Here is a 20,575-nt window from a genome sequence, read left to right as displayed (position 1 = left end):
TCTTAGGCGGAGCAATAGTAATCTGAAACATATTTCATGTATCTTAAGTCATTCATTTCAAATATAGTATTTCTTATTTTTTAAATCCTAATTTAAGTAAAAAGAAAATTATAAAGTAAGTAATAACTAACCAAAGGTGGACTTGGTGGAGATGCCAAATTTCGCAAGAGGTCCGTGCCGGCCTTTATGTCCTCTCTAATGACCCATAGGGCATCAAAGACGTCAAGTGGGAGGGAGACTTGTTTCCCTTTATGATTGTCTTTTTAAAAAGAAAAAAAGTAAATGTTAGTTATTTACAATGTTCATAGAGGTATTACTCGTTGGTGCATTGGTTGATATAAGTTTGATATATATTTTATACTAAGTTGTTTAAACAAAAATTAATAATTTAACTACAATCATTCAAATTTTTATTAAAGTGAAATGTTGAACGATTGGTTACAGAATTTTTAAATACAAATAAGGTATGTTTTAAATTTTATGATTTTTAAATTGAGAGAGAGAGAGAGAGAGAGAGAGAGAGGGGGATTTTAAATTTTATCCTGTGCGTAAATATAGTCATTTCTATAGAGGAGTCAAAACTTAATACTTTATAACAGCCCAACTTTTAAATCTTTGATTCAATATATTTTTTTAAACTATGATAAAGATAAATTCTTACCCTGTACGTGAATGTAGACCTTTCCTCTGAAGAATGTCATTTGAAGGGCATAGTGCCCTTTCCTGTATTGATCACTCTCTTTTAGAGTGAATTGGGGAGTTTCTCCATCTGGAGACAATTCTGTTTCAAACCTCACTGTGCTTGTTGCTGCCATTTCCAATCACAATAAAAAAAAAAGATCTTTGACGAGATGTACAGAAACAAAGTTTTTTCAACCCATTATATAGGAAGATGTTTTTTTATTACACATCTTTGTTTTTGATCTTCAGATGATAGATCGATTTAATATGAAATGAAATTGTCAATCATATACACTTCTGCATTGTCTCACGATCACACACAACCACCCCTTTTGCCCATTAAATGTCCTAATATGTTAATTTGATGATAAATGATGTCACGATTTGTTAGAGATCGAGAATCAATTTGAAATAATTTTGGAAAGATATATACATTTTACATACATGTACAAATGAAATGAAATAACCAATCATATATATTTCCTTAATTATGTCTCACCATCACACAGCAGCATCCATTTTACCCATTAATGTCCTAATATATTAATTTGATGATGAACAATGTCACGATTAATTAATGATTAATAATGTCACGATTTATTTAAGTGTATCTATTTAATGATGATTAATAATGTCATGATTTATTTAAGTGTATCTATTGAAAATATTTTTAGAAAAATACATGCATTTTTTATCAGCTAGCATAAAAGTAATTGCATTAATTCAAAGAAATCAAGTAGAATAAATTTACAACTTTGTCATAAATGGTGAATTAATTTGGCACATGTAGGAAATAATAGAGCAAGAAATCTTCAATTTTAGAGATTAAAACTAAATAAATTTATCAAACTAGATTTCATTAATGTATTTAAATTTCTTCAAGAAATGTAATCATTAATTACAGCAGTTGAAAACCTGCGTATATTTAAAGGGTGCACATTTCAATTTCAAACTTAAACGCAAAATGGGGGATTATCCAGTGTATGCAGAATCTCGTGTGTGTCCGTATGACAAAAAGCACATTATAAGGACGGAGAGATTCCCCCGTCATCTCATCAGGTGTGGGAGAAGTAATCCTGCTCGGGCTCACCTATTCAAGGCGTGCGAGTATGACTTTACCCACAAGATTAAAAAAAGTGAGGGGCGCACTTTCTGCAAGGAATGTGAGGAATATTTGTCCTCTGTAAAGGCAAGAGAGGAGTTTTGCAAAGGGGGGAATACCACCCTCCCCCAGTATAAGGAGCTCAAAATTGATGGGGAAAACTGGGAAAAAGAATATAATCAATAAAGTAAGTAGAAGACATTTTATACTTATGTAAAATCAATACTGTACAGCAGCGAAAAAAGGGGGGGGGTCGACGTCTATGCTGTATTAGTAGATAGAAACGAATACTATATATAAGTAGATTATATGTTTTGGTTTTTCTTTTCCCTGTATAGTTTCAGTGAAGGAACTACAAATCACAGCTGGGACTGTCCTGAATATCCTGAATATCAGCACTCATCACTAGTAATTTGTAAAAAAAAATGTACAATCATTAAAAGATTATAAATTTGAAAGAATTGCATCATTGTTGCTGTTAGTCTAGCTAGTTGTATGCCTTTTGGTAAACGAATTAGAGTTATCTCACTTTAGGTTAAAAGGTAAATAATTTATGTGTATGAACAGTCAATCGGATCTTCTCGAACCTTTCCGGCAAGCTCGGAAAAACACCTCGAATGTATTAACTAGACGTGCATGACAACCCCCCTTTTTGTAAAACATGATATAAATAGAACACTTTTTTATTCATTTGATTTGTATTTTACTTTATTTCACTTCAAAAATAATTTTCATCGGGTTCGATTTTCAAAAAAAAATAAGCGATAAGCTTACTTTTTATTTCCGGGAAAAAGCGACCTCTAGAATTAACCCATCGATGAATCAGGCGGTACAAAAATGATCACCATCATATTTTATTTATCTTTATGTTTCTTGGCTGTGGGGGGGTTCAACCTTGGGGAAATCTGCAACAATGGAGTCTGTAATTGGCGCGGGGATGGTTTGTACAATGGTTGCATCGACGATGCCTTCTTGCGATTTGCCCATTTTGGGATTGGGGGGGGTGATTGATCTCAGATGTGCGCACAATATACAAGTTATATACGTTGATGACACTAATCTGCTATGCAGCGATGAGTTCATTTTGAGCAAACGAGACATCACCCTGTACATGTTAAATGTGTAAGTAAATTTTTAAGATCTTCTATATTAGTACTAAAATTTCTCACTTTATCTATTTATCTTAGTTTGCAAAGTATGAATGTAAATGATGCAAATTGTTTAAAGTACTGTATAACAGATAAGGATACACTGATCTGTGCAATAATAGAACATGTTTTATTATGTGAGTTTAATTGACTTATTAGATTTAATATTTCAGCACACTTCAACCAGCTCCTCTCCTCTGCCCGCTTCACCTTCCTCGCCTATCAGCACAGTAAGTATTAGTCACTAAATTTTTATTTCTATGAAACATGCAGTTATATTATTATTTCTTTATAAACTTACACTGATCTCATGGTGTGAATCTGTAAAATTATTACTGTAAAACATGTTTTTTTAATATTTCAGCACACTTCAACCAGCTCCTCTCCTCTGCCCGCTTCAACTTCCTCACCTATCAGCACAGTAAGTATTAGTCACTAAATTTTTATTTCTATGAAACATGCAGTTATATTATTATTTTTTAATAAACTTACACTGATCTTACAGTGTGAATCTGTAAAATTATCACTGTAAAACATGGGTTTTTTTGTGCGACTTTAATTGACTGATTCAATTTAATATTTCAGCACACTTCAACCAGCTCCTCTCCTCTGCCTGTTTCACCTTCCTCGCCTATCAGCACAGTAAGTAATAGTATTTGTCACTAATATTTATTTCTAGGAAGCCCACAGTTATATTTCTTGATAAACTTGCACTGATCTTACAGTGTGAATCTGTAAAATTATCCCTATAAGAAAAGATGTTTAATTTATGGGAGTTTAATTGACTTATTAAATTTAATATTTCAGCACACTTCAACCAGCTCCTCTCCTCTGCCCGCTTCACCTTCCTCGCCTATCAGCACAGTAAGTATTAGTCACTAAATTTTTATTTCTATGAAACATGCAGTTATATTATTATTTCTTTATAAACTTACACTGATCTCATGGTGTGAATCTGTAAAATTATCACTGTAAAACATGGGTTTTTTTTATGCGACTTTAATTGACTGATTCAATTTAATATTTCAGCACACTTCAACCAGCTCCTCTCCTCTGCCTGTTTCACCTTCCCCGCCTATCAGCACAGTAAGTATTAGTATTTGTCACTAATTTTTATTTCTAGGAAGCCCACAGTTATATTCCTTGATAAACTTGTACTGATCGTACAGTGTGAATATGTAAAATTTTCCCTATAAGAAAAGATGTTTAAATTATGTGACTTTAATTGACTTATTAAATTTGATATTTCAGCACACTTCAACCACACATGGCTCTTTGACCACGCACACCACCCCCACCCCACCATCTGCTTCAACTTCTTCACATGACGACACAGTAAGAACTAATATTTACTTTTCTATGAAGCACATAGTGTGATTATTATTTCTTTGTTTTCTTTATATTCTTATTTTTTTAATTTGCTTTATAACAGAATGACTCGACTGATGATGATAGCCCCCACATGAGCACTCTCATGACCATTGTCATCAGTAAGTATTCAAATCTGTAATTCTTTTACATTGATTTTTTCCTTAAAAGTGTATGATGGTGATAATGTACAGATAGTGAATGATAAAAAAATAAATGTATTATTATTTTTAATTACCCACATTTCTAGTCCACATGGTGAGAAACATTTATTTTATACAGCATTGCATGTTTATATATATATCCCACCTGTATAAAGTATATGCATATTGTAGATTGCTTTGCTTACTGCAGAAACTAATACATGCTATATTTAGACTGTAATGCCTGCTTTTTTACACTGTAGTAAATTGTGCATCTTATATATAGCATATTAATGCATGCTTTCACTTATGTAGATGTTTCTAAAATTCTCATTATTTTATATTTAACTTTTATTTCAGTTGGATCATTAGCCTCATCTAGTTTAACTGTCATTTTTCTCACTTCAAAATTCTTCTGTTTTTTATATAAAAGAAAATTGGCAATTGAAAAAGCAAGAGCGGAGAGGGATAATTTTGAAACTTATACAATTAGAAATCGATTATTTAATTTCGAAGATGATGATGATGATGAAGTCACCCATTTCTACTCTGAAATTTAAACTACTATGCATGATCTCATCTACTTAGTAACCTAATTAGGAACATTATCTTTTTAGTACCCTTTATTATTTCTTTCTCTCTTTTTTTTTTTTAGGTATCTCTGGACTTATCCTTTATACATCAAACCAGATAAATATAATCAGTGGGCATATTTTTGAAATTTATGAGATTCTTAAAAAAATTTACAGAAAACTTCAAAATTGTTATAAATTATGTTTCAAAAATGTCAAAAAACAAAATAATCGTCCCCACCCCCCTGTAATTAGAATTCTCCCTCAAAGAAATAGACGACCCCCAATCAGATATGGTTTTGATTAGGCTTTAATTATACTCTACACATGTGGCTTTCCTCTCTTTTGCTTTTGGTTAGACTAGATTGAATACATGTATAGCTATTTTCTTTGCATTTGATTAATTACTCATGTGGGTGCTATCATCATCAGTGGAGTCACTTTGTTATGTATAGAATAATCTGTAAGCTATAGCTTCTTCCTATGAATATTAAGAGGGTTTGATGGTTTTGAAGATTTTTTTTTAAACTACACTGCTCTACCTAGAAGAGCTTCATATAAAGAGAAGGGGAAATGTTATTTGAAATGTGTAGACTAGCTTACAGAATATCTTAGTTTATACTAACTGTTAGCTTTTCTCCTGAATGTTAACAATACTATATAAATATATACCTAGGTATGTGATTGTTTTTAATCTTAAAAGACGTTTTTTTAATTCTATAACATTTTAATTTCTGGCAAAAAAAGTGTATAAGTTCTTTAAGTTTTCTACTTCTTAATTTTAAATGAAGCTTTATATTTCAATATCATTTTAATTTTTGACAAAGAAGTGTTTAAGTACATAACGTTTTTTTTTTTTTTTTTTGCATTAAAGAAAGTGAGTATACATTTAATATTTAATTTTACAGTTGTTTTCGTAACCTTTGAAGTTTCCAACTCACAACAATACCATCTTTAATCTGTTCGGTCAATGTTTGATTTTCTGTAAATTAATATTCTTTATATATAACCATTTCTAGCACAAATAACAATTAAGTTTTTCTACAGTGCTTTTATTACCATACATGTATATGTAATAACCAAATTCGCGACTTTTTATTTCCCATTGTGTGCTGGTTGCTTTTATATTTTCATTTTAATCAAAAGTTTTCATTATTTCCCATTGTGTGCCGGATGCCTTTATTTCCCATTGTGTGCTGGTTGCTTTTATATTTTCATTTTAATCAAAAGTTTTTCATTATTTCACATTGTGTGCTGGATGCCATTTATATTTTCATTTTTAATCAGTAGTTTCCATTTTAATCAATATGTTTCTCTAATCATTCCATGTACTTTGATTTTGTGATTTTATTCTGTTGTGTGATGGTTACTTTCTTATTTTGATTTTTCTAATCTCTAATTAGTTTCATTCTAATCAACATTTTTTTTCATTTGATCAATAATTATTCTCTAATCATTCCATACAAATATTTTGATTTGTGATTTTTATTTGCGTTATTATTGCTTTAACTTTGCTTTAATATTCCATTTTAATGGGTAAAAGTTTCTATTTTGACATTGTTTTATATTATATATATGTTTTTAGACTTGAATTTTTCAATTCTACAATAAACATATTAAGAAATAGATGTTTTACTTATTCTTTAAATGGTGATGAAAAGAAGAAAGACGATGAATTATGAGGAAATGTGTGACTGTGTATCTAAGCAACATTCAAAACACGTTGAAGCTTCAATCGCAACTGCTCGGACCTTTCCGGTAGGCTCCGAAAAACGCCTCGACTGTATTAACATTACTGGATGTTGGAATTTTATACAAAATGGAGTCACTTCCCATTAAAATAAGTATCGGCTAGACAGCCTTATAAGTCACTTCTGTGTTATATTTTTAGGGTATATCATTTACTCAATGAAGTCTAGCTTACATCTCAACAGATCGTAAAATGTGTTGTATTTATATCAAGTCTTTTAAAAAGGGGGTTGTCATGGACGCTTAAGTAATACATTTGAGGTGTTTTTTCGGAGCCTGTCGGAAAGGTCCGAGAAGTTGCGATTGGTTGAAGCTTATAAATGCACTGCTATATAAATTTGGTAAAAAGGAGGTGCATATAGTAATTATTGCTCGAAAGCCTTTTGTAAGAAGATGTAGTATAAGCCTTTTATTTCATTTAAGTCAACCCTATTTTAGATATTATATACATATAAAGCTCTTAAATGTTAAGTCTTTTGTGTACGATGTAGTAAGTAGGATGATGGCTTCCACAAATTTCTATACTAGTATACCTTATTTACATAGATAGTATTCTAGGATGATGGCTTCCGCAAATTTCCATATACCTTATTTACATAGATTGTATTCTTTGCGCCTTCTGTAAGACTATTAAAACCTTCTGTTCAGATGTCAATCATTTTGCGCCTTTGGTAAGATTATAATAGTGAGCCTTTTATTTTCTCTGTTCAGATGTCAATCATTTTGCGCCTTTGGTAAGATTATAATAGTGAGCCTTTTATTTTCATTTACACATCATAATATTATGCACCGTCTTAGTGAGATGGGTTCTTCTGTTGATTATTTATACAGTAGTAAAGTTAATCATTATGCAGTGTCAAAGTAATGTAGCAGTGTGGTAATTTATGTTAATTAATTAAACTAATTATTTTGCGCCTTCCATTTCATTTACATAAATAGTATTGTTATATAGCATTGGGGGAGGGGCTTAAACTGTTTCAGAATCAGCATTATTCTACTACTTATAAGGTCCGAAGATCGGAGGTAGTGTCCGTGCGTATAAAAAGGAGGTGCGGGGAAAGCGGCTCTCAAGTAGTCAACTGGAAGCTGTCTTTTGCCTCCTCTTTTTATACAGGTAAGATCATATTAAGATACTTGCGCAGTTTTAATAAAAGTTAACAAAAATGATTCAGAAGGTTCAAGTAAATATAATATCTTATTTTCAGAGTTTTTGTAATCAATGTTTATTGTTATTAATTATACATTATATTATATTGTGGAATTTGATTGGAATGTTTTATTAGTAAACTTGAATAAAAGAAGTAGTCAACTGGAAGCTGTCTTTTGCCGCCTCCTTTTATACAGGGAAAGGGCTACTCCCCAGGTTGAGGAGGAGAGAATTCTGGGTTATATAACGTGGCACAGACAACGCCAGGTGTCTGGTCAAGGACGAATAAGATCCCGAGGATCAAATTAACGGAAATATCGTGTTAAGCAAAATCCTAGTACGATACTACGCCCATGCTTTAACGTAGAATGTCAAGAAAGTTTAATTTTCTACATATTTCCTTTAAAGCCGTACGGTAAAAAACAAACATGCTTCCTATTAATTATGAAGACATAATGGTTCAAGCGTGAACTTTGATATTCGCTTGTGACGTTGCATTTTACAGCGTTCAACGTTAGTGACGTCATAATACAACTCGACATTTGAACCTTTCAGTACCCTGTATTTGTTACTATAGCATTGAATCATGATTTTTTGAAGTATACACTCTCATAACTGCAGCGGTGTGTGCATACAAATTGAGTAACGCGCGTTAGCGCGTTATGAAAATTTGTATGCACACACCGCTGCAGTTATGAGAGTGTATACTTCAAAAAATCATGATTTAATGCTTATATTTACATTTTTTTACTTCTTGCCTTGTCTGCAAATGTGATTCATACCTTAAAATTCCTATCTTATCCTAAGGGTAAGTTAATATTAATGGAAGAGCCACAATAACAGCCACAAGCGTGAATTTTGATTTTCGCTTGTGACGTTGCAGTTTACAGCATTCAACGTTTGTGACGTCATAATAAAACTTGTCAATTGACCTTTGACTACTTGTTGCATTTAGAGGCATTTGAAGATCACAGAATTTAATGGAAAAACACAGTAGAATGTAAATATAGTGTTATAGTTACAGTAGCTTTCCACACACTTTACAAAAAAATATATGTGGAATGTAAATATAACCATCTTTGTGCCACAGGGTCGATTTGGTATCTAAGTTTAGTGTTACGGGGCTGAAATTGGTCGACTGTAAGAAAACAAGTGTCTGATACCTATTTGAGTTATTCTGTATTGTGAAGCTTACGGATACAAACATTTAATTTTGTATTGTGAAGCTTACGGATACAAACATTTAGTTTTCAGTTATATTAACGAACAATGTTCTTAAACACTAAAACTTTGCTAAAATGAAATAATGATTCAAGTCATTACGTCACAAAGCGCGACGTAGTTTTTTTTTTTTAATAAAGTCGGTTTTAAATTTAATACAGAAATGTTTAACTTTTTTACGAACCGCATTTGCAACGCTTTGTTATTTCGGTGACCTGGGATAATCTCTGATTGTCAAGCAGATTTAATCAATTAAAGAGAACTGGAATACCTCAAGTTGGTTTGGGAAAAAGCTCCTTAACTCAATTCGAGATATGGATTTTTTTTTTTCATATTTCAAATTGAGTTATATTATTACTTATTATACCCGCACTTTCTAAAGAAAGTTCGGGTATATTGTTGTTACCCTGTTCCGTCCGTCCGTCCGTCTGTCCGTCCGTCCGTCCGTCCGTCTGTCACGTTTTACTTTCTCAAACTGCTCTTACATCTTATAAACCAGCAAACTGAACTCTTGGAGTTTGATTTGGGGTATCATGTTGTTTTGTAAAAAAGTTTCAAAAATTCTCTGTTAGTCCTGGGGGTCAAATAATTGGTAAAAAATGACGTTTTTTCACAAAAAACCTTCTTCCTCGAACTCCTCCTACATTTTCAAAAGTAGACAAATCATCTTTTGGAATATGTTTTAGGGTATCCTATAGATGCGCAATAAGGTTTCGGAATTTTCAATTTTGTCCTGGGGGTCATTTAATGGCTAAAAAATGACGTTTTTTTACCAAAAAACTGGTTTAAAAAACGTCATTTTTTTTAAGCAGTAGCCAAATGATCTTCTAGAATATGATTGGGGGTGTCATATTGAGTCATGATCAGGTTCCAGAATTTTTTTTTTAATTAAGGGGATCAGTGGGCAACAAAAAATGACGTTTTGGCAAAAAAAATATGGTTCCCAGAACTCCTCTTACAACTTTTGGAGTAGCTACATCATCTCTTGGGATATAATTGGGGCTGTCCTATAGATGTGCAATAAGGTTTTAAAAATTTAAATTTCATCCTGGGAGTCAAATAGTAGCAGAAAATTGACGTTTATCACTAAAAAATCAAACATTGATCCAAGAGCTCCTCTTATGATTTAATGGATAGACAATCATATCTTGGGATATGATAGGGACTGTTCTATAGATGTGCAGTAAGGTTTTCAAAATTTAAATTTCATCCAGGGAGTCAAAATTTAGCAGAAAATTGACGTTTATCACTTAAAAAAAAACATAGATCCTAGAACTCCTTTTATGATTTAATGGATAGACACATCATATCTTGGGATATGAAAGGAACTGTTCCATAGATGTGCATTACGGTTTTGAAAAATTAAATTTAACCCTGAGGCCCATTACCTACCGGTACATACCTTTTGGTGCCCTTTAAGGATCAAGAATATATATGGTTAAGGGGTGGGGATCTCAACCGTTTTCGAGATATTCGTGCACTTCCTGTTCAAGGGGGGTCATGACAACCCCCGGGGCCCATGACCTACATACCGTTTGATGCCCCTTGACACAAGGTACAAGAATATATATGGTTTAAGGGTGGGGATCTCAACTGTTTTGAAGATATTAAGGGACTTGCTGTTTGAGGGCGTCGGGACCACCCACAGGGCCCATGACCTACATAACATTTGATGCCCCTTGACATCAGAAACATGAATATATATGGTTTAGGGGTCATGATTATAACAGTTTCTGAGATATATGGTAATTTCAAATTCCTGGGGGGTGGGGATGACCCCAGGGGTCAGATCTAATAAACCCTATATATTGCCAGTAACAGCCAATATATGATTATGAAAACCCTATATTATTATCTTTGTCCGTTTTCAAGTTACCATTTACAATAGAGTCTATGATTCTTTCTACAAGGTTCAATGTTAGACCCTACACCCTTTTGACACCCCCCTCCCCCCCCTCCCCCGAAAAGTGGTTGTCTAACCCAAAATGAGAAAAATCAAACCAGGGTGCACAACTAGATTTGCAGGCCTATCATATCCTAGAGTTTTGTACAATTATGTTCAGCCATCTCTGAGAAACAAGTTCAGAGCAGGAAAGAAGAAAAAGAAGATGAAGAATATATACATGTATTAAGAACCGTACAAAAACAATAAGTCTCCAAACTTCATTCAGGAGACTTAATAATTAATAAAGATTAAATAGAGATAGGATCATCAAACATCAATAATTTAAAGATAATTGACAATTTCTGATTCTAAGGGGGTCAGGATGACCCCTTAGGGTCATGACTTACATGCCATAATGATCTGATGCGCCTGCATGACCTAAGGAGGAATAATATCTTTGGATTAAGGTGGGGATCTCAATGGTTTTTATGATATTTGATAATTTCAGGAAGAGCACTTGGGATCATGACCTACATACCATCTTAAATGCCTTGAACAAAGAAACAATAATATAATATGTACATGATATATGATTCAATTTAAGAACCCAGATATAGATCAATCATCTGTTTTGTAATACTTCCTATGTATATATACATGTACATGTATTAGTTTGTGTTTTGTTCTATACTATTCATGTTCATGACTGTAGTATGGCTTAGTCTTATTTTAAATTACATTAAAAAATTGTCAAATATATGACTTGGAACCCCCACTCCCAAACAAACTCAAATATAAACTGTTCTCTCTCTCCCCCCCCCCCCCCTTCCTTGTCGAATAATCTATTAAAATCAAAATATAATTTGGGTGTCTAAAAACTTTTATAAACTGGTAAAAAATGTTATTCTTAAAAAAAATTACATTACACCTTGCATAATTAACAAATGATCTATTGAGATACGATCAGAGGTCATATTTCTACCTTGGGATCAATAAGTAGTATTCATTGACAAGTTAAAATTAATTAATAACAATAAATGATTCAAATTATAAATGTTTATACTCCACATTCATCCCCCCCCCAATCTAACCTGCTTATAAAGATTCAGTCTTCTTAATACATTCTTACATGTGTACAGTAGCAAATTTTAAATCATTTCTTGATTGCTTTTTCTCTCGTGATTCACATTAACATTTTGGAAATTGCTTAATTCAATTTTTAAGATTTATAAACAAAATGTTATATGCATCACTGCCATGTGTATTCACCTATTTGGGGCAATTGTAAAGTCTCCTAAACAAAGCAGTGACATCATTAGGCTAGGAATTACCCACATGGATCAAACACTACTGTATAACATATGAATAAGATAAAATACATTATTATTTCTAGTTCTAAAATGTCAGGGTGTCTCCAAGGGGGCATAATCTTACAATACAATTTTACGCGCAATGACACAAAGAGCAAAAATAAATTAAACGGTTTAGGGATGAGGATCTCAGATCTCAGAAGTTAACAAAATATATAGTGTATCATATCATTTCCTATTTCATAAAGGGGGGGGTGGGGGGGGGGGGGTTAAAGACAACACCTGGGGGTCATTAATGTACTTTACACCAGTTGATGCATCATAATGACTTTAGAAGATATTTTGTATTTTCCTGTTTCGTGGGGTCAGAACAGTCCCATAAGGTCATGACCTACATTGTATTTGATGCATTATAATACATTAAGAAAGAAATACTCCTTCCTTCCTATTATTATACTCATATAAAAAATTTAAGTGTCTACACTTACTTACATATGAAATACACAAATTTAATAAGAAATTGTTTATACAGGGTCAATATGGGGTCAACTCAACAGTGCATGCAGTCTGACAAATGAAAAAAAATAACTTTTGCAACTAAAATGACAGAAACTTTACAAATGCGATAGGATAGGTAACGATGATAAGCTTATTTAAATATTAAAAGATGATGATACAGTATGCTGTCAAAGGGAGATTACATTTAGAAAGTGAAAGTAGAACTTATATACATGTGTATGTATGCTGGCAGGAATCCCATGCTGGCATCTTATTATATTGTGCTACTGCTACTACATGTATTATGCTTACCTAAATTGGTCAACATCATAATGATAATCCAATTAAAACACAATAATGAATTCCTTTAGCTGATCTTAACTACCGTAATCCTTTTCTGCATACGGAAAACACAGACATGTATGTATGGGTGTTGCTAAAACGCGGAACGGAAAACGGAACGGAATGGAAAATATCATCACGTTTATCCCTTAAAAAGGGTATAGACTGGCCAGAAACGATTTACTTTGTATCTTTTATTTATATCTAATGAATGATTATCAACATGTTGCTATCTTATTAATATTCATATGAATGTCTATCAATTATAGCATTTTATTCATTCGGCTTTAGTTGAGTACGAAACGGAAAAATCAAATGTATACGAATTGTGAAACATTAACATGATTAAACAAGCAAATTAGCTATAACTTTTTACTTATTTCTCTTATATGGTATTGCTGGCATATTAGCGTAACGTACGCAGTTAGTGAAAGCGTTTTATGCGTGTTTTGAGTATTTTTATATTATTTTCAAATATGATGTACATGTATATACTTGCATCAAAATTGAATTTTCGGTGTTCTAGACGATCTTTTATCATTCAGACGATACAGTATCATTGAGATGGAAGAAAAAAACTGTAGGACTGACGACATTAAAAAATTAAAATACAGTAAACATTAAAATACCCGGTAATTTGTGAAACTAGTAATTTGTGAAACTAGTATTTTTAGCAATGCAATTTTGTTTACGTTTGCATTACAAAGCATGCAGTTGTTTATTCCAGCAGCTATATACATATGATCCGAATAGAGAGCTCTAGACGTTGCCTGGTTTGATTTTCCGATTATATATTGGGACTATAGTCTGTCGATCCCAAAATATTCATGCAGCACATTTGGACGATTTATAATGGAAAATGTTGACATCTTTTCTCCATTTGGAAGTCACTCAGAAGACCTTGCACAATTTTTCAACACCATCATCTGGGTCTGTTAAAATGCAAAACCCCGTAGACTTCTTTATTTTTAGCCGTGTATTTATACCAGCTGATAAACTAGAGAGGACGTTTTAAAGAAAGAATAATGAGAATGTTTAATGCTTCTAAAAGAGAATCGCTTGAACCCTGAGGTATATATAAATATACAGCAAAAAGTGAATCGAGGATATTTTGGGACAGAATATAGTGGTCAATGCATGTACTGTTAATTTTGAGGAAATAAATATTCTTGAATAAATAATCTAATATTGCTAATCTTTCAAAAAAAATTAAAAAGGTACATAAAGTATATCGTTTTAGCATACTTAACAAATCTATGAGGTAAAAAACATTAGATAAGATTTTCCGTTTTCCTTCCGTTCCGTTTTCCGTTCCGCGTTTTAGCAACACCCATGTATGTATACACGTGAACCCATCTAATCGAAGAGCTGGGTAAAACTAGTACCCGCTAATGAGACATGCAAACCTGTGTTGTGTACGTAACTTCAGACAAAGATCAGTCATTTGTAACATGCATGTATTTTTATGACCTATTCTTCAAATCCACTTGCACTATTTTATTAGGTAAATAACAGCTTTAAGGTGGTGCAGGACACCTGCATATTGTGATGTACATGTATACTTCCTATTGAGATAAACAATAAAGTATATTGACTATTGATTAAATATTTACCCCCCAAATAATGTTACCTAACATTGAAGCGCAATGGGTTAGAGCGTTTACATGTCTGTAAGAGCATTGGGGTCCAAGGTGTATTTTAGGTAATTTACGAATTTTCATGGGGAGGGGGGGTCTGGACCCCTCACTCCCACCCCTTCTCTAAATCTGTGCACACGATGATGTTCATGTAGGCACACAGAAGCAAATCTAAAACCGGCAACCGCCACGGGGAGGGGGCATAATTTAATTTTTAATTTTGTTTGTAATAATTATATAGACCATTATACTTCCTATGACATAAAATGTTAAGATTATTGATTAACTGAAAATTCACTGCAAACAGTTCTACCCCAAATTGCACATAAAGTGCTGCTCATGTCACGATGTGTATTATCATATGGGCAGGGATCTCATCCTTCAGTTATGAAAATTATAATTTTTAAATGTATTACCGGAGTTTGCATGTAGCCTTCATTTTTAATTAAACTGGTATAAAACAGTGTTATTTAGGGGCAAACACATGGTGCGGGTATTACTGTCTAATGACAGCATCTAGTTAGGTTTGTTACTGACTGTTTACAGGTATTTGTGGGGTCGGTAAAGTCCATAGAAGGCGAGGCGGACACCCGCCGTGTAAAGAAATTTAAAAGGCAATCACGTGACGCGATTCATCCAATGACTAGGCAAAACAATTGATCGTATAATGGTGATCTATGTTTATATCGTTAATTTTTCGTAGGTCTTTCGTATTCTGAAACCCCCTTTTTCAACTGGACACTCTCTCTCGCTCCAAGAAAATTCAAATTATCAAAGGAAAGTAAACTTCCCAAAATGGGCATCGGACCCCCATTCACCGTTCCTGGAACAAAAATATCTTTTGGATATCCCCTTATATTTTTTCTCGGATAGCGCATACAAGTGTATGCGGCTACCAATCATACACTCTTTCAATTTTCTTCGCTCAATAAAACAATAACATAATTTCATTTTTATTTCATTTTTGCATTTTCTTTTTCATCACACACATTCCCTTTATTGTGGATAGTGAGTACATAATCTAAATCATGAATTTTTTTATTAATATATATTTCTTTTTCAAAGTATGTACATTAATAACTTGTAATAAATTACTAGTGATGACTTTTGCTAAATTCATTTGTTAAGGTTTTGTACATTGGAGAGCAATAAATCAAACTTTCAAAACATGGAACATGGGGTGATTTGAAATAATTGTACAAGTATCATAAGGTACTTTTGACCCCTAATCAGAATATTTTAATATAGAAATTGTTCCTATTTTCTACATATTGTATCTTTATATTGTAATTGTGTTTTAAACTATTTCTGGAACAAAATGCTCAAAAAGTAACTAAGATCAATTAGCCACTATAAAACCAATTTTGCGACAAGGAAACATTTTCTATCACTTGATAATCTGTTTCGTAAATATTCACACTTATCACGACGATGAGCGAAATATCTATCTTGTTCAGATCAAAAAGTTTACTTGCCTAATGTTGTATTCTTGAATAGGATATATAAAAAAAAGATCGGTAGTGTTGGACTTGTTTTCTAATTTCTGCTTTTTTTTCCCTGGGCTACAACGGAAAATTTTAGTACTGTCATATATTGCCACTATACATATTCGTTCTTCACGATATCGTATACGTAAGGAAACAACATACACACCAATATTCTCATTTTGATGAAATTGATGTTGATAAATATGGAATTTAGGATGCTGGTACTATTCATATTAGTAGTATGATTTTGCTAGCATTGAACCACATTAAGGACATGTGTGAAGTGGTAGGTGTGGAATGTGTGACCTAATTATTGAGATTACACCTTGGGGCATGTGTGAAGCGGTATATGATTGATATATAACTGTTAATTACAACAATTTATTTTAATTTCAAGACAAAAGTTGCTACTCAGCACAGCTCAATCATTTTAATGAAACAATTTGTGTTTAGCTCAAATTTCTTTTTTACCAGACTGCATTAATAAAATATATATTTTTAAAGATGATAAATACCCAATGTCTTTCAAGACGTGGACATTTTTAGAGTCGCCAATTGCTACATGGCCCTCTGCATTACACTGAATAGCAGTGTCGACTATTTCATTAACTACATCATTAATAGTTAAGCTATCTCTCCTATCGATGACTTTAATGATTCACCATTAATAGTGACTATATTTATAATGTAATATTCACAACTCTCCAATTGTGACGGTGTTAATATTTTGGCGGAGTAAATAGCCTTTACTATTTATGTATGTTAGGACCTCTCTGATTAGATAAATGAATTGATATCAGCCAATGAAAAAAAAACTTTTCAAAGGGGAAAAAAACCCCATATTTTTATTTTTTAATAAAGTAGTTTAAATAATTATCACATGTAGTCATGTTGTTTTAAAAATAAACTACATAATTAGGCTTTAATGCACGGCTGACATAATGTAGAACTCTTTTGTATTAAATTTAAAAATAAATAAAATAACTCCATCTTTTTTGGTGTTGTATAGCAGTTTTTCCCCCATAGTAGCTTCCCCCCCCCCCCCCGGAAAACCTACTATATAGTAGCCTTTCTCCCCGGGGGGAAAAGCTACTATATAGTAGCTTTCCCCCCATAAGAGGGTTTCTCCATCACGTTTTTGGTTCAGATTTTATAAAAAATATTTATGGAAATCCAGTAAGGATTAAAATCATTGTTTCTACACTCCCAGGTTGCATACATGTATATCTGCATTCATCTGTTCAGGTTAAGTTTCGTTTTGCCGATTTATTATTTCTATAGACAATGCTGAAAATTGAACATGTGTGTAATAGAATTACACATAGAACTTAACTTAGGTAATTTATTGAAAAAAGTACTTGGTTTTACAAGTTATACACTTATAATTCTGTGTTCTGAAATTGTATTAAGCGAGAATGGTTTAAGAATTCTTTGATATATCTATCAGATTGTCTGTTTGTGAAAATATCATCCAGGCTAAAACTCTGTTTTAGAGAAATTTTGTTTCTGATGTTTCAGAGCCCGATTTTTAAAATCCTATTATAATTATTATAGTGCATATTCTTTAGGGTCCAATGTCTCATAAACTAGAGATGACCATATCACCATATTTTTATAGTGGCAGTGTTTTACCACTTGAAGATGACTCTGAAAATTTCAGTCCTCAGGGTAGGGGCCCTTGATGTTTCAGGGCCCGATGATTAAAACCCCATTATAATGATTGAATAGTGTTCTATAAGTGGGGACCCGAATCACAAATTCTAGAGATGACCACTCAACAATATTTTCACAGTGATAGTGGTATACCACTAGTAGATGACACCGAAAATTTTAGCCCCCATGCAGGGTAGGGGCCTTTTGTTGTTTTCGAGCCCGATGTTTGAAATCCAGGTATAAAGAATATGTATTTTTTAGGGCCCCATATTTCAAAAACTATAGATGACCACATAAACATATTTTTATGGTCATTTAAAAATAAAAACATCAATTAAAAATACACAATCACTCATATATTTCTTTATCAAAATGATCGAACATTACGTTTAATCCTGCTTTTCTTTTTAAATTTATAAACAAAAATGTTTAAAAAGGTACGCGGGTAAATTCATTATTCTTCAAAACATTTAATCAATTCATAAGATGACTTATGATATAATAAATAACTAGATAGATAAATCAATAAAGTTTTATTCATAAAAGGAGAAACCGAAAATCAAAAATAAATAACCAACCTAAGCGCATATACGACAGTTTTTACTTCTTAGTTGATTAGAAGAACAAGCTTATATTTAATAAAGTCAGCTCATCACAATAGATATGTTGGTTGTTGTTGTTGTTTTTTTTTAATTACCCTTGTTTCATTGTTCGAAGAAATAATATGGTACACAAGTAAATCTTTATTGCAAAAATATGAAACAAATAGTATAAGATTTTTAGGTAATTGAATCGTATATCTTGATTTATATGGCATTGTTTTCAAAATTGTATATTTATAAATCACGTTGCAACTTAAAAGTGGAAACATTAACAAATAGTGAGTGACAATATATACGTAAGGTTAGTTCAGGATCCATTTCACATTTTCCAAAGTAACCAGCAAAGATACCGACATTGTTCTGGTTGTGAAGACATTTCATTTTTTTAAAAAAATGTTTACATCATAACATCTCGCGTTGCGTAAAAATGTGCTTAAAAATATTAATATGCGTAACTTTAAAACGAAATGGTAAACACTAACTTTACACATGCTTTTAATACATAATTAAAATACCCCTTACCCATGATTTAGAACCCCATCAATCAAAGTAAAACTAAAACATTTCAGTTTCTCATCATATCATTGCGCCCCGTCTCCCATTTGATATTTAGAAGAAGATATATATAATATTTTTTAAGATCGTCAATTCTAACGGTATTAATTTAAAATTGATAGCCTTTCGGAGGAAGGGAGTAATACATTTCCACTTTTTATTCCCTTATTCTACAAAATTAAGTCAAGATTGGTCAGTTAGTTCCCTGGGAGAAGCTTATACATTGATGGTAATACATTGGAATATTAAAGTTCCAAACCGGCGTATTTTCACTCAAATGTGTTCTCACGTGTTCATAACGTCGAGGTCAAAACTGTAAGCATCGATTAGATGAAAAATATTCGAGGTATTCCGAAATCCGTGTAAAAGGTGTTCCAAAAAGGCGTGAGAACAGGTAAAATAAACGATGATGACACATGAATGTTATGAAGGCGCATGCCTTAGTTCATATTTGGGGTTGAAAAACCATGTATTTTATTCTGTGTATTAATAAATGCCATAATTATCCTTTTTTATGAGAAATTAATATCATATCACTTATTGCAAATTATTGTCACGAATGGTCCGCCATAAACATGGCCGAAAAGTAAAAATGGGGGAAAGTCCACTATATAGTAGGTTTTCCGTGGGGGTAATCTGGCTATAAAAAGTGGGAAAGCCCACTATATAGTCAGCTTTCCGTGGGGGAAAAACTGCTATATAGCCATTTTTCCGGTGGGAAAAACTGCTATATAGCCATTTTTCCGGGGGGGAAAACTGCTATATAGCCATTTTTCCGGGGGGGAAGATGGCTAGGGGGAAAAGGCACTATATAACACCGGTTTGGTTTACAAATACAATGTACACAGTGCTCTAAATAAAACGCCAACTTGTGCCTTTCTGTTACTCAATTAATAGACTGAAGATTAATACATGTTTAGATTCACACGTCAATCTAAAGGATACATACATGTATGCTTGAATATATATGCATTTTCATGAAATATGTGAAAGCTGTTGATCTCCTGTCATTCAAAGTTGAAAACAAGTGAAAAGCTGTCAATGTGACAGCAAACCGGGTTTTCTTTTATGTAAACTGTATCCATAATCCATGTCAACCCTTATCCAGTGAAATGGAGTACCCTACATGTATATGCAACAGTTTGCCAAAAAATGACTAAGTTCAAAAGCTAGTATTTTTTTCATAAATTATTGGAAATCAAAATCCTAGCAATATGCACACCTCTGATATATGTACAATTGATCTGCAAAAGAACAACTTCCTATCTTTAGAACTGTAGGAGGAGTAATCCGTACAATGAGGGTTCCCTATATGCAATATTTTGCCAAACAATGACTAAGTTCAAAAGCTGGTATTTTTTCGATAAATTATCAGAAATCAAAATCCTAGCAATATGCACACCTCTGATATATGTACAACTGATCTGCAAAAGAACAACTTCCTATCTTGAAAACTGTAGGAGGAGTTACCCGTA

The 20,575-nt window shown here is 32.6% G+C and overlaps 1 pseudogene; it reads left to right on the top strand.

Moving 5' to 3' along the window:
* Window positions 1-2,587: 2,587 nt before the first annotated feature.
* On the top strand, window positions 2,588-6,478 carry LOC128179898 (uncharacterized; annotated as a pseudogene).
* Window positions 6,479-20,575: the final 14,097 nt, after the last annotated feature.

The sequence above is a fragment of the Crassostrea angulata genome, chromosome 4, assembly GCF_025612915.1.
Source record: "Crassostrea angulata isolate pt1a10 chromosome 4, ASM2561291v2, whole genome shotgun sequence".
NCBI lineage: Eukaryota > Metazoa > Mollusca > Bivalvia > Ostreida > Ostreidae > Magallana > Magallana angulata.
The sequence above is the reverse complement of the archived record's forward strand: the minus strand, read 5'-3'. Positions and strand labels throughout refer to the sequence as shown.